This window comes from Hibiscus syriacus, unplaced genomic scaffold (genome assembly GCF_006381635.1).
Source record: "Hibiscus syriacus cultivar Baekdansim isolate YM2019G1 unplaced genomic scaffold, ASM638163v2 tig00111392_pilon, whole genome shotgun sequence".
NCBI classification, from domain to species: Eukaryota; Viridiplantae; Streptophyta; class Magnoliopsida; order Malvales; family Malvaceae; genus Hibiscus; species Hibiscus syriacus.
In genome coordinates this window covers 2,667,812-2,683,592 of record NW_024063078.1, presented here as the reverse complement: position 1 = coordinate 2,683,592, position 15,781 = coordinate 2,667,812, and positions in this window count along the sequence as shown.

Here is a 15,781-nt window from a genome sequence, read left to right as displayed (position 1 = left end):
CTAGCCAATATTTCATCTTTTATTATAAAATATCTTGGATTTTTCATGGAAAATTGTACCTTTTTCCTTTGAATTTAGTGAAATATTTTGGATTTCAAATTATCAAAATGATTTGGCAAGAGGCTGGTGTATATATATAGCTACTGAAGATACTAACTTTTTTACCCTTTTTTATTTATTATTATTATTATAATTATTATTATTATAATTATTATTATAATTATTATTATTATTATTATTAAAAAATAATAGTTACAAGCCCAAATCCCAGGCCCAACCAGAACCGGCCCAAACCCAAAAGGAAACCCTAAATATTTGTGGTTTCAGCTAGGGTTTCTAAACCCTAGCTCTAGCCGCCGCCTCAATCTCAGCCGTTGGATCTCTCAGATCCAACGACCCACACTCCTCCAGATGCAAACCCTAGGGCCACGCGGCCGCCACAGCTGCTCCCACCATCTCCACCGTTGCCACGTCTCTTCGAAGGCTTCCAGAAGAACCACTCCAGCCGTACACGTCTCCCCCAAACGGTGAGTCACCACTGGAAGTCTAGTGACTCACCGAAGAACCCCTTTTGGACCGGTCCAAAGCTATCACCGGTGGTGGCTATAAAAGCCACCGAGCCCCTTGCCAACAAAAGAGAGAGAGGAAGAACGGAGAACAAAAAAAAACCCCAACAGAAAAAGAGCAACCAACAACAAACCCAAAGCAGAGCAAACCCACAACACAGCAACCAAAAACAAAAGAAAAGAAAGGAGAGAAGCTTACCGAGGAAGCCACGACCACTAGACCTCTTCAAACGTCACCAAAACCTTCGAAAATCGAAGGTACTTTCTTAGATTTGCTCCGATCGGGAGCTATTTAAGAGAAAAGAACACCGGAACCGTCATTAGGACGGTCCGATCTACGTTTTAGAATAAAAAAAAATTTCCGGCCACCGGAGGCGGTGGCCGGCGGCGGGGTCAACGCCGGCGAACGGCTGCCGGCCGGTGTGCTTCTCTCTGTTTTAGAGAGAAGCGAGAGAATTTTGAATTCTCTCAGAGAAGAGAGAGAGGGAAGAAAGGAAATGAGAGCTGGCCCTTCGGGCCAGCCGGTTTTGGGCTTTAAATAGCCCTTCCCGAATGACGTCGTTTCGGGGAGGGCTATTTGTGTAATTAACTAAGGGCTAAATCCCATCCACAGTCCTTTAACTTGTAATTCTTACATTTTAGTCACTAAATTAAATTTATAATCCTTTTAATTTGGTCTCTAAATTTTATTTATTTATATTTTAGCCCTTAACCGTAATTATAAATATTTTAGATAAATTTACTGATTTAATCCTTTAATTTTAATAAATAATATTTTAATCCTGAGTATATATTTTTAATTTATTTTAATCTGATATTCGAATTTTATATAATTACATTTTAGTCACCAAATTAATAAATAAGGAAAATGGCATGTTTAATCCCTATAATTTTAAATAATTAATTATGAATTATGAATTAGGTATTTAATTTTAATTTTATTATAATTTAGTCACTAATTTTAAATAGTTTCATTTATTTTACTGCTTTTAAATATATAGTTCTAATTGTATTTTTATTGTTTTAATTTTACTTGTTTATATATTTAAATATTATTTTTATTATTATTATATAGTCATATAAATATATATATAATAAATAATAATTTATATTTTTTTACATAAATTATTTTTATCATATTTTAATATTTATTTTTTAATATCGAAGAAAAGGGCAGTCTTAATACAACTGGATGTCCTATTCTGTTATTTTAAAATTAAATATTATAAAAAATTATAATTTAATTTTATTTAAATTACTATATTAATATTTATTAATATTGAAGAAAAGAGTTGTCTTAAGGCACCTAGAAGTCATTTTCTGATATTTCTAAATAAATAAATATTTTATTTATAAATATATATAAATTATTTTTTCTTTTTTCTCATAATTATAATTTTGAAATAATAGGATTATAAATTAAATATATTTTGAATTTTTAAATTTCTAATAATAGAGACAATTTATAATTAAAAAGTACCAATTTTGGGCGTTGTAGGGGTGCTAATCCTTCCCTAAATGTAACCGACCACGAATCCCTTTTTATCATTAAAAAGAATGATTTTTTGGTTAAAACGCAGATCAGTTTATCTTTTAATTGATGGTTTCTTAAAAAACTCTTTTAAAAGATTTTTTTTTAGGTATTCGACCTACCTGACCCAAAAGGCCGATGGCGACTCCCAAATTATTTTCAAAACCATTTATTCACATCACTTTTCCCGCCAAATAAATATTTCGTGCCCGGACGAAAACCGGTTACGACAGCTTGGCGACTCCGCTGGGGACCGTCAAACTTTTAAAATCAATTATAAATATTCTCTATTAATTATAAATTAAAAATTCATATATTTGATTTATAATTCATTCTTTTCAAATTTTTTATACTTATTATTTTCATAGCATTTATATATTTTCTTATTTATATTTCATTTTATTTACAAGTATTTTATTTCATTATTTATTTTTTCTGTCAGAGGTTTGAACATTTCTCCTCACACACAACACTTGCATTGCATAATATAAAGCTCTATAATTGAGTTTGTCCCTTTTAAGTGGGAGTGAAAGCGACGTCTTCGTGAGAATTTATTCTCCGTGTCAGACCTAGCAAGTAACTTTCGGGGTTCATATGCTCTATGTCTTCGTGAGAATTTATTCTCCGTGTCAGACATAGAGAAGTGTATCCCCTCGAATTGAACTCAATCCACTTTAGTTTGTGATGGACTAGGATTGAGGGTTAACAGCCCAAGGGGGCACTAACAAGGACAATTCGGGTACCTTTATTCTTAGATCTGAAACCCTGCATATAATAAACCCTAGAAACTCTTCCGATATGAAGCCATGCCAAAATTTTGTCCAAAATAGGTGTACACACAAGAGAAATGAATTCTAACTTTCTTTTTAATTTATTTATTTTCTTACTGATTAAATTACATGTGAATTTAAATTATGAAAAAAACATGTTTAAATAAGGATATTTAGGTAGATATTATTATTAAATTTCTTTATTATGTAAACTAATTCATTTCTTTTTGTGTGTTCTTTATTTCTTCTGTTTGCATAGCATCATACAAGATAAAAGGCATTGATCCTCGTGTTAATTGTCTCATTGGAAAGCCTTCATTCATGGATAAAAAGTGTTCAAATCAAATAATTCTAAACTCAGAAGTAAGACAGTGGGATGAGGACTTACAAAGACAAGGAGGAGACAGTCTGCAAGATGACTATGTATCGGACTTGGTCAGTTATGCTCCAGTTTCGCTAAAAAGAAATGACATGCAAGATTTGCGAAGCATATGGGAAAGTTGGGACTCAAACAAAAAATTACAGTTTTATCAGACTTACGGAGACATCCCATATTTGCTCTATGTCGAAGTTGATGATGACTTACTTCGAGCCCTAATTCAATTCTGGAATCCATGGTACAATTGCTTCACTCTCAATAAGGAGGACTTGGTCCCTACTATTGAAGAGTACACAACTTTGCTACATATAGAAGGGGCTTTGGAGAATCGAAATTATTCAAAGTCAATTAAAACTCAACCCTTTCGAGTTAAATTAGCAAAGATTACCGGGGTACGAGAAGAATAGGTGGCATCCCGTACAAAACAAAAGGGCGAAAGCGAAGGCATTGCTTGGACCAACATTAAAGAACTTATTCAGAGTCATCCAGACACTAAAGTACGATTAGATCTATTTGCTCTGGGTATGTATGGTGTGGTCATCTTCCCAAAAGTATTGGGATATATTGAAGCTGCAGTAGTAGATTTGTTTGAGCAGCTACCAAAAAAGATTAATCTTGCTTCTGCAATTCTAGCAGAGACTTTCAGATCGTTAAATGCTTGTAGAAAGCTAGGAGGTGGACGATTCTCAGGGTGTACCCAATTGTTATATGTTTGGATCCGTAGCCATTTCTGGAGGACAGAAAAGGTTTCATACCGACGCTTTAATACGGATTACTCACCATTAAAAGAATTTCTGGAGCAAGAATGGCCGAAAGAAATTAAGAAAGATATGTGGATTAATGCCTTTCGAAATCTGCAAAGCAATGACATTGTTTGACGAGCCCCATGGCAAATCCAAAGAGAATTCTTTTACAAATGTGGTGATTACAATTGGATAATGCTGCTCGGATTGTGGGGAGGAATTGGATATGCACCACTTCTGGTCATAAGACAGTACGAAGGTCGTCAATTTGTACCTGTCACTGCTGGATTACATTCATCTGAGTTCGCATTCCACAGCAAAAATTATAAAATAAATATCATGGAAGCCTTTACAGCTTGGAAAAAAACTTTTTGTATCCGAGCTAAAGCAGCAAAAGAAATGCTAACTCCTGATTATGAGGAATGGAGATCTGTCAGGAAAAATGAAAATATTCCTCTATGAGATCAAAATAAGGATATCTCTATGAAAGATCGCATTAAGGTGGTTCCATCAGAGATTGAAATCCTGAGAGCTGAGTTTGAAGCAGAAAGAGAAGGTTGGTCGAGAGAATTAGAGCAAATGAGACGAGATAAAGCTGTGTTGGGTGTTGACATTGACTTTCATTCATCACAATGTACAATGTTAAGAGAAAACAAAGAAAAAGTTGATGGTGAATTTAGAGCATTAAAGAAAAATTACCAGGAGTTATATAAATCCCGGAAAGCATCAGGACCAAGCCAATCAACAGTACAAATGACCAGAGAATTGAACATCGAGAAAAGTCGAGTTGAAGATCTGAAAGGAAAGAATAGCCGTTTACTCAAAAGCCTTGAGAAAGGAAAGCAAAAAATGGAAGATTTTGAGGTTGACAGAAGAGAGCGAATTATAAAACACAAAGCTGAACGTCGCGAGATCATGAATGAAATGCAAAGAGAAAGGGATCGAGCCAAAGATTTAGAAGAGATGAAGAGTGTTATTCTTGATAAATTTGAGGGTGAGAAAAATATCATGTTCAAGGGATTTGAATCTGAAATGAACCAGCTGATTGTCGAACTTGAAGTCAGAAGCCAAAAGATTGAAGAGTTCAATATTGAAAAAGAAAAATGGGAGCTGGAAAGAAAGAATTTCAACACCAAACTTGAGGTAGAGCAAGAAATGGCTAGCAATTGGATGCAAAGATGCAGAAACAAGAATATTCAAATCCAGAAGCTTAATCAAAGAACGCAAGAAGCACGAACAAAACTTGAAGAAGATCTGGATCAGTCTAGAAACAAAAACTTACATTTTGCAACTTGAAGAGTCATTATTTCAAGAAAATGTTCGTCTAGGACCTAATGATCTCAAAGAAAGTAATGAGGAAAGTGCTTCACTGCGAAGACGCATTAGAGATCTTGAAAAAACTCTGCACAATTGTCAAGTCAGAATCACTGAGTTAGAGCAAACTCTTGAAGGAACTAATGAACAATGGTAAAAGTCAACTGATTTCTATATAGAAAGAAGTGAAGAAAGAAGTAATATGGTATTCGAGGCCATGGTACAAATGAGCGAAGTTGCTAGATATGTTGGGGAACTAGCTGTTGAAGCTAAAATAATTGAGCATCACGTTAATCCAGTTTCTAAGTTTGAAAAGAATGTGTCATGGTTAATGAAAGAAATTATAGAGCTTAATAGGAAAGCTACGCCTTATCTATAGTTATGAACTATTATAAAGAAACTTTTGTATGCCGATGAAAGTTGTTCTATGACAGTTAACTTTTTGGGATCAATACCTTTTTGCATACATACATTTTGCATACATTCATTATTCATTTCATGATTTTCTTTATGTATAATTTTTATTATTAAGATAAAATTCATTAATTAAAATTTGAAAAAAATATAATAATATCATAAGATTTTTCAATCGCAGTTATTCTGGCCAAAAGAAAAATACAACATCACTACGGTACTAGACAAGCTACTAAGAGAATTATGGAGGATAAAATACAACGTATTGAGGAACAACATAATAAAGAACAAGCAGAAATGAGAATGAAGCTAGAGAAAATTGAAGCCAGTATTGCAAATTCACAAGACAGTATGATGCAGAAAATAGAAGACATGTTTAAAAGGCAGGCTATCATTGGAAAAATGCATGAAAATCCTGTATCTTTCGACCAAGAACCTATGTATCCTTTAGGTTTTCCACCAGAACCAATTTATCACTCTGGTACTACACCTATACAAATCAATGCTCGCACATCAGCATTTCAAGAAGCCAAACCACATGAAAATTGACAAGTAGATCCTACATCTTCAAGCAAAAATCCACTTATATCAGATGTGAAAATAGGGGATTTTAATACTGAGCATTTAATCCCAGATTTGAATGAGCTGAATGAAAAAGAAAAAGTAAATGAAGAATTGACCAGACAGATCAAGAGCTTAGAAGAACGAATGAAATCCGTGGAAATAACTGAATCATTCTATGGGTTTGACGCTAGTGAGTTGAGTTTGGTTCCAGACCTAATCCTCCCCATCAAGTTCAAAGCTCTCGAATTTGATAGATATGACGGTACCACATGCCCTTTATCCCACATTACTATGTTTTGTCGCAGAATGGCATGATATGTGAAAGAAGAGAAATTGTTAATTCACTGCTTTCAGGATAGTTTGACAGGACCAGCCTTAAAATGGTATACTCAATTAACCAAAGCCAACATTAGATCTTGGAAAGATCTGGCTAAAGCATTCCTAGAGCAATACCGCCACGTAATAAACATGGTCCCTGATAGATGGACTCTTCAAAATTTGGAGAAAAAGAATAACGAAACGTTCATACAGTATGCTCAAAGATGGCGTGACACGGCAGCCCAGGTTCAACCACCTTTGTCAAAAAAAGAGGCCACAGTAATATTTGTCCATACATTGAAAGCTCCTTATTTAAATCATCTAATGGGGAATGCAACCAGAAATTTTGCAGATTTGGTCATTTCTGGAGAACTCATTGAAAATGTCTTGAAAAGTGGCAAAATTGAATCAAATGAAGGGTCTAGTTCCAAAAGACCTATGTACCGGAAAAAAGAGAATGAAATCAACAATGCAAACTCTTACAACAAGGATTCATCGAAAAGTGTTACAATAACCCAGCCAAGGGTTAAGAAAGAGGAAACAAACACTAATCGAGCAAAGTCCAGAGGATCTCGAAAGGAAAATGAAAGGTTGTCTTTTAGACCTTTACCAGTACCCTATGTAGAGATCTATGATTCGCTAATAAAAGCAGATGTCATACGGCCTTATCCTTTGGTTCCCATGCAACCACCATTCCCTCAATGGTATGATGTAAAGGCACATTGTGTTTACCATGAAGGAATTACGGGTCATTCTATTGAAAACTGTTTGGCATTCAAAAGGGTGGTTCAAAATTTGATCAACACTGGAAAGTTGGAATTCAATTCACCATCTACATCAAATCATCCATTGCCAAATCATGGAGATAAAAACGTGAATGCAATTCAGAAAGAAAACATAAAGAAAGCAAAAACTGACATTTCTGAAATTAAATCTCCTTTTGTTTGGATATTTCAACAACTTTCTTTAGCCGGTATAATTCCACAACAATTCAGGCCAAAGCATAATGAAGGCAAGAATTATTGTGAATATCATCAAGAGAAGGGGCATAAAATTTAACTATGTCCCGAGTTTAGGGATTTGGTGCAAAAATTGATGAATAGCAGAGAGATAGAATTCTTTGAAGAAGAACCAGGAAAAAAAAGAAGATGATGTTTGCTCATCAGAGGATTCTAAACCTAGTCAAAGAACAAATGATCGTGTGATCATTAATGTGAAATCATCTACAGTAATTCATGTACCAACAAAGCCGAAAGTAGTTATCACAACTCCTTTACCATTTCCATACAAGGATACCCGCATGGTACCTTGGAATTATACTACCAATGTTTCAATGGTAGGAGGGTCTGTTTCTCTAGAAAAAACAAAAGAAAAAATACAGAGTCTGGGTTCGACATCTAAAGCAGTGAGTGAAGTCGGATTCTTTACAAGAAGTGGGAGATGTTACTCTCCCGAAACATCCAATGCCTCGGAACAAGTAAAAACAAAAGGAAAAACCATGGTAATACCCCAAAAGGTATTTGATGATGAATCCCCTCCAGCATTCAATGAGCCTGTAACAGAAAAACAAGCGCAAGAATTTTTGAAATTCCTGAAACATAGTGAGTATAGTGTGGTTGAACAACTACACAAACAACAAGTGAGAATTTCTATTCTTGATCTATTGATGAATTCAGAAGCACATAGAAATGCTTTGATGAGAATGCTTAATCAAACATTTATCCCTGAAGATATATCCCTCAATAAACTTGACAGAATTGTGGGACATATAGCTGTTGACAATTACATAACGTTCACGGATGATAAAATACCTGAAGGCGGAATGGGGTCAGTAAAAGCTTTGAATATCACTACACATTGTCATGGTCATGTTTTGCCAGGAGTATTGATTGACAATGGATCTGCTCTCAACTTGATGCCTCTAGTCACACTTCAAAGAATGTCTGTGGATAAATCACACATGAAGAGTTATCAGAATGTAGTACGAGCCTTTGATGGTACTCAAAAAGAGGTGCTTGGGAAAATGGAAATACTGTTGTTAATCGGACCAGTCGTGTACAATATTGACTTTGTGGTGATGGACATCCACCCTACATATAATTGTTTATTAGGGAGGCCATGGATTCATTCAGCAGGAGCCGTTCCTTCTTCATTACATCAGAAATTGAAATTTATTGTTGATGGACAACTAATATGTGTAGGAGCTGAAGAAGAAATCATTGCGTCTATAACAAGTGATGTTCCATATATTGAAACCAATGATGATGCTCTTGAATGCTCTTTTCGAGCTCTTGAATTTGTCAATGCAACCTTTATTGCAGAAGGAAGCAAAATTCCATATCCCAGATTATCTGATTGTACCAAGATGACGGTACGACAAACTTTAGGCATCAGAGCTAAAGCTTGGAAAGGTTTAGGAAAGAATCTTCAAGGGATTTCAGTTCCTGTAAGTATAAAGATGAAGAAAGATCGTTTTGGGCTTGGATTTAAGCCCAACTTTCAGCAAAAGAACAAAGAGATGAAAAGAAGGTGTGAAGACAGAAAGGCAAGGTTGAAAGGAAAAGAAATCCTTTGGGAACACATGTTTTTCCCACAGTTGAAGACCACATTCAGATCAGGAGGAACAATTAATGTAGAACAACAACTTGTTGAGGCCTTTAAAGAAGAAAAGTTGATGAAAGATCAAAGCATAGTTGAAGAAGCTATGAATGGATTATTTATCAACATGATCATGAATGACAACAAGACTGGCAAATACTTGGATAGGATTCGCCCATGTTTTCCTGGAGAAACACTCAACAATTGGACCACTGAAGACCTTCCTATAGTTTTTAATATTAACACAGAGTAATATTCAGAACTAATCTTTATGTTTAGCCCAAAAGTATGAAAACTTTTTGTTATCTTGTAAAGGAAATTATGTTAAGTTCACCTAATATTAAATATAGGAAATTTTCTTTAAAATTTTCAGATGGCAATCATTCTTTACATTTTCTTACATTTTTATATTTATTTATTTCATAAATTTACTATATTCTTTCGGAAATATGTCCGACTTAAATTTGCAGGTGTCACCATGTTAATAGCATGTTTATTCCTAAATTTAATCAAGAGATAAATTTAGAGCAGCCCATATGTCTGGAAGAAATCAATGGGTGTGAGGATGAACTAGAATGTGATGTTCCTACTGAATTATTAAGACTGGTAGAAAAAGAAGATAAACAAATTCTACCTCACAAATAAGAGATTGAAACTGTAAATCTGGGAACATATGAAGAAATGAAAGAGGTGAAAATGGGTACTACTCTGACAATCCAGATAAAACAAGAATTGATAAATCTTCTTCAAGAGTTCAAAGATATCTTCGCCTGGTCTTATCAAGATATGCCTGGTTTGAGTACAGATATAGTAATGCACAAGCTTCCAATTAATCCAGAATATAAACCGGTCCAACAAAAGCTCAGGCGAATGAGGCCAGAAATGTTGTTACAGATCAAAGAGGAAGTAATGAAACAGATTAATGCAGGTTTCCTACAGGCAGCCAAATACCCAGAATGGGTAGCCAACATTGTTCCCGTACCAAAGAAAAATGGGAAAGTTCGAATGTGTGTGGATTACAGAGATCTCAACAAAGCTAGTCCGAAAGATAGCTTTCCATTACCCCACATAGACACCTTGGTAGACAATACTGCAGGACACGCATGGTTTTCATTCATGGATGGCCTTTCAGGATATAATCAGATAAAAATGAATCCTGAAGACATGGAAAAAAACAACATTTGTAACCATGTGGGCACATTCTGCTATAAAGTGATGCCATTTGGATTGAAAAATGCAGGGGTAACGTATCAAAGAGCCATGGTAACTTTGTTTCATGACATGATGCACAAAGAGATTGAAGTATATGTAGATAACATGATTGCCAAATCCCGAACTGAAGAAGAACATATTCAAAATCTGATAAAGCTTTTCCAGAGATTGAGGAAGTATCAATTAAAGCTCAACCCCGCTAAATGCACTTTTGGGGTAACTTCTAGGAAACTTTTGGGATTTGTGGTCAGCAAAAAAGGAATCGAGATTGATCCAGATAAAGTAAAAGCAATTCAAGATCTTCCACCACCCAATACAAAAAAAGAAGTTCGAGGCTTTTTGAGAAGATTAAATTATATATCTCGGTTCATTTCTCAATTAACTGACAAATGTGATCCAGTGTTCAAATTACTTCGAAAGAACAATCCTGAAGTCTGGAATGATGAATGTCAAGAAACTTTGGATATTATTAAGAAATATTTATCCAATGCCCCCATTTTAGTATCACCAATGCCTGATAGACCGTTAATTCTCTACTTGACGGTCTTTGAAAATTCGATGGGATGTGTACTAGGACAGCATGATGAATCTGGAAGAAAAGAAAAAGCTATTTATTATCTGAGCAAGAAATTTACTGATTGTGAAATTCGATATCCACCAATACAAAAATTATGTTGTGCCTTGGTGTGGGCTACTCGAAGACTCAGACAATATATGTTATACCATACTACTTGGTTGATATCCAAACTTGATCCTTTGAAATTATTAATGGAATCACCATCTTTGACAGGCAGAATGGCTAGATGGCAAATGTTATTATCTGAGTTTGATATTGTATATGTCAACCAAAAAGCGATAAAAGGAAGTGTCATAGCTGATTTTCTGGCCAGTCGTGTATCAAATGATTATCAGCCTTTGAGTTTCAATTTTCCAGATGAAGATTTGTTGTGCATATCCATGAATGAAGAAGTCAGAACAAATGATGCATCTGCATCTTGGAAGCTTTACTTTGACGGAGCATCCAACGCCTTGGGACGAGGAATCGGGGCAGTGTTAATTTCTCCAGAAAATATTTATTATCCCTTTACAAGTAGACTGGAGTTCTTTTGCACCAATAACATGGCGGAATACGAAGCTTGTGTCATGGGATTGAAAGCAGCTATAGAAAGAAAAATCAAATGTCTCAAAATATATGGAGATTCATCGTTAGTGGTGTATCAATTACGAGGAGAATGGGAAACAAAAGATCCCAAATTGTTGGAATACCGAAATTTTACTCTCAAATTAGTGAAAGAATTTGAGAAAGTCACCTTCAATTATCTCCCTCGAGAAGAAAATCAAATGGCAGATGCTTTGGCTACATTAGCCGCTATGTTTCAGGCAACTAAGAAAGTTGATATGATGCCAATCAAAATGCAAGTATATGAAATTCCTGCACATTGTTATAATGTGGAGGAAGAGGTAGATGGTAAACCATGGTATCATGATATCCTGCAATATATCAAAAATCAAAGTTATCCACAAAATGCATCTGAAATTGATAAAAGAACCTTGAGAAGAATGGTTGCTGGATATTTTCTTGATGGCGAGATTATGTATAGAAGAAGCAATGATCAAATGCTATTGAGATGTTTAAATACCAGCGAAGCCAGAAGCATCATTGAAGAAGTACACAGTGGAATATGTGGAACACATGCAAATGGTTTTTCCATGGCCAGAAAAATAATGAGATATGGATACTATTGGGCTACCATGCACACAGATTGCATTGATTATGCAAGGAAATGTCATAAATGCCAGATATATGCAGACAAGATTCATGTACCCCCATCTCTTTTACACGTAATGACAGCACCCTGACCATTTTCTATGTGGGGAATAGATGTCATTGGTGCAATCACACCAAAAGCATCGAATGGACATTGCTTCATCCTTGTGGCAATTGATTATTTTACCAAATGGGTTGAAGCTGCTTCATATGCCAATATTAAGAGGTTCACAGTTTAAAAATTCATAAAGAAAGAGATAGTTTGCCGGTATGGCCTACCAGAAAGGATCATTACAGATAATGCTCTGAACCTGAACAACAAAATGATGACCGAACTTTGTGCACAGTTTAAGATCAAACATGCAAACTCAGTGGCATATCGTCCAAATATGAATGGGGCAGTTGAAGCAGCAAATAAGAACATCAAGATAATCATTACAAAGACTACTGAAACTTACAAAGATTGGCATGAGAAGTTACCTTTTGCTTTATATGCATACCGAACTACTGTTCGAACATCTACTGGGGCAACACCTTTTTCATTAGTCTACGGGATGGAAGCAGTCTTACCAATTGAAGTTGAGATTCCATCGCTTCGAATGTTGAGAGGAACAAAATTGGATGAATCCGAATGGATCCAAGCTAGATTTGATCAATTGAACCTTATTGAGGAGAAAAGATTGAAAGCTATTTGCCATGGACAGATATATCAGAAACGGATGATGAAGTCTCATGACAAAAAAGTACATCCACGAGAATTCCAAGAGGGTGATCTAGTACTAAAAAAGATCTTGCCTATACATAAAGATTTCCGTGGGAAATGGATGCCTAATTGGGAAGGGTCATACGTTGTAAAAAAGGCCTTTTCAGGAGGACCGTTGATCTTGGCAGAAATGGATGGAAAAATTCTGAGAAATCCAATAAACTCAGATTCTGTCAAGAAATATTATGCTTGAAGAAAAAAGAAAAAAAGAAAAAAGGGGGTCAAGATGAAAACCCGCAAAGGGCATCTTGTAACCAAAAGAAGGATTTGAGTTGAAAACCTGAATGGGCGGCTCAAATGCATATTGATATTAGGCATCTGTCAATTGAACCCTCTTAAGATTTTGACAGTTTGGGAGAAACTTCACATCTACAAGCATTTTGACAACGTTTGAGATCTTCCAGACAAAAGCTTACATCATTACTCTAAATTGTGTCAATTTGATTAATTTAGAAATACTTATGCTAATAATTTGTTGAGTCATTTGAATTTTTATCATTCTTGTGCTTGCCATAACTTTGAATACAATTCTATCTATTTATTAATAAATTCCAAGTTCAATTTATTTGAGATTCAATTTATTTTCGAAAATTCAATTTATTCTTTTATGGATTAACATAATTTTGAAATAAGTTAAAGATTTCTGAATATCACTTAATGTTAATACTTTTAAAGGTATGGAATACAAAGTAAGCAAATTATCACCATCATAAAGCCATGAACAAGTCATTATCTGCACTCTGGTTATATAGGGTAACATTGGTTACAGTATTCCAAAAGTTGAAGATGACAAGTTTTACTGTCAACTAAACCGTTCCATGATTCGAAAAGAGTGGGATATATTGGAGCAGCAGAAGAGACAGTTCGTTGTAGTAATCATTGCAAGAAAATACACCAACAAAAATCTTCAAGCCCATGAATGATATTTATTTCTTCCAGTAAGGTTGTTACGCTAGATGCCACCGACAACAAGGTCGAGTCTGTTAAAACTACTCATTAATTGCTCCAACTGATCATCATTCAGTTCTTGCACATCTGTTTTCAAAAGTATGCCAAGACAGTAAAAGGCAACCTCTGTATCATTGATCCCAGAGAAAAGAGACAGGACATTGATACCACCATGGAACATGTCTCTATACAGATCCTTGTATATGGTTTTTAGGGAAACCTAGAAGCATTTCCACCTCATCAGATTCAAGTGGAACAATTTTATTTTTTTTCAACCCATACCAGATTCCATTTTCAGCACTCATCAAGAACATACTTTTGGACACTCGAAGGAAGGCCATCATTTCTTTGTCAATGGAAAAACATCAGCACATAGAGGAAGCAGAATAAGAGAAAATCTGTTCTCAATTGGCAGAATTATGAATATAGCCCTTTTTCAGTGTAGTAGCATGAAAATACTTCGAATCTACAAATTCTAGCTCTACATCGAATAAAGTACTATGATATTCCAGTCCAAACATTAATTGGAGCAAGTGCCATGTGCTCATAGTAGAAATAAGAAGACCCAATAGCATCTTCTGGAAGTGTTCTTTGAGTTATCTGATCTGGTTTGGTATGAACCCTAAAAACTAATCATTGGATTTGAAAGATGAATGTGCTCATAGTAGAAATAAGAAGACTCAATAGCATCTTCTGGAAGTGTTCTTTGAGTTGTCTGATCTGGTTCGGTAAGAACCACAGAACCAATCATTGGAATTAAAAGATGAACTGCATGATCGTCTTCATTGAGAAGCTTCTTTTCAAGCTTCTTCTGCTTATTCCTTTCCCAAAAATCATAGCCCAAGTTTCGCCTTTTCTTGTAATTGGGATCATTGCATAATGGCTTTCTATCTTTTACCGGAAGAAGTATGTCAACAGCCTTAGCCATATGAGCAACACATATAAAATCTGTCAATTTTGTAATTGATGAATCTGAACCACATCTCTTTATGGCTATTGAAGCCTCAGCCTCTGAGAATCCCATTTCTTTTTAAGTATAACAGTTTACTCTCCTCATCAGAATCAGAATTCAAGATTTTCTCGGTATTAAAAGAACTATCGATATCTGCGAAATCATCTTGAAAGATCACTTCATAATCAGATGAGTTGTTATCAGAATCAACATGTTGCATGAGTGCGAGCTTTTCAAGAATCTATACTATTGAGTTTTATCCTCAAGTGGTTTGGTGACATTATGCAAAAATTCAGGAATATCTATATCTACATTTATCAAAGATGATAGATTCTCTGATTTGAAGAAGAAAGATTTATTGGGTTTCTACAACTGAAGAAATACTCAATTCACCAATCTGAAATCAAATAACTTAACATTCATGCATCATATTTAGGCATTTGCAAAAATATGGCCATTTTCATTTATTCTCATCCATGTTGAATTTTGAAAGGAATTTTAAAGATTTTAGCAAAGATTCAAATCCATCATTTGATGGATCAGCTTTTCCAGAAAAAGTTCATAATAAGAAGAATTCATCTGAAGAAGGCAGAAAAAGTTCATAATGAGAAAAACTTGTTCAACTTTTTGCTTAAATCCATCATTCGGTGGATCAACATTTCCAGTTCGAGTTCAAAATGAAAAGAACTCATCTGAAGAATGAAGAAGAAGTTCATAATGAGAAGAACTTGTTCAACTTTTTGCTTAAATTCATCATTCGGTGGATCAACATTTCCAGTTCGAGTTCATAATAAGAAGAACTCATCTGAAGAAGGAAGAAGAAGTTCATAATGAGAAGAACTTACTCAACTTTTTGCTTGAATTCATGATTCAATGGATCAACATTACCAGTTAGAGTTCATAATGAGAAGAAATCATCTAAAGAAGGAAGAAGAAGTTCA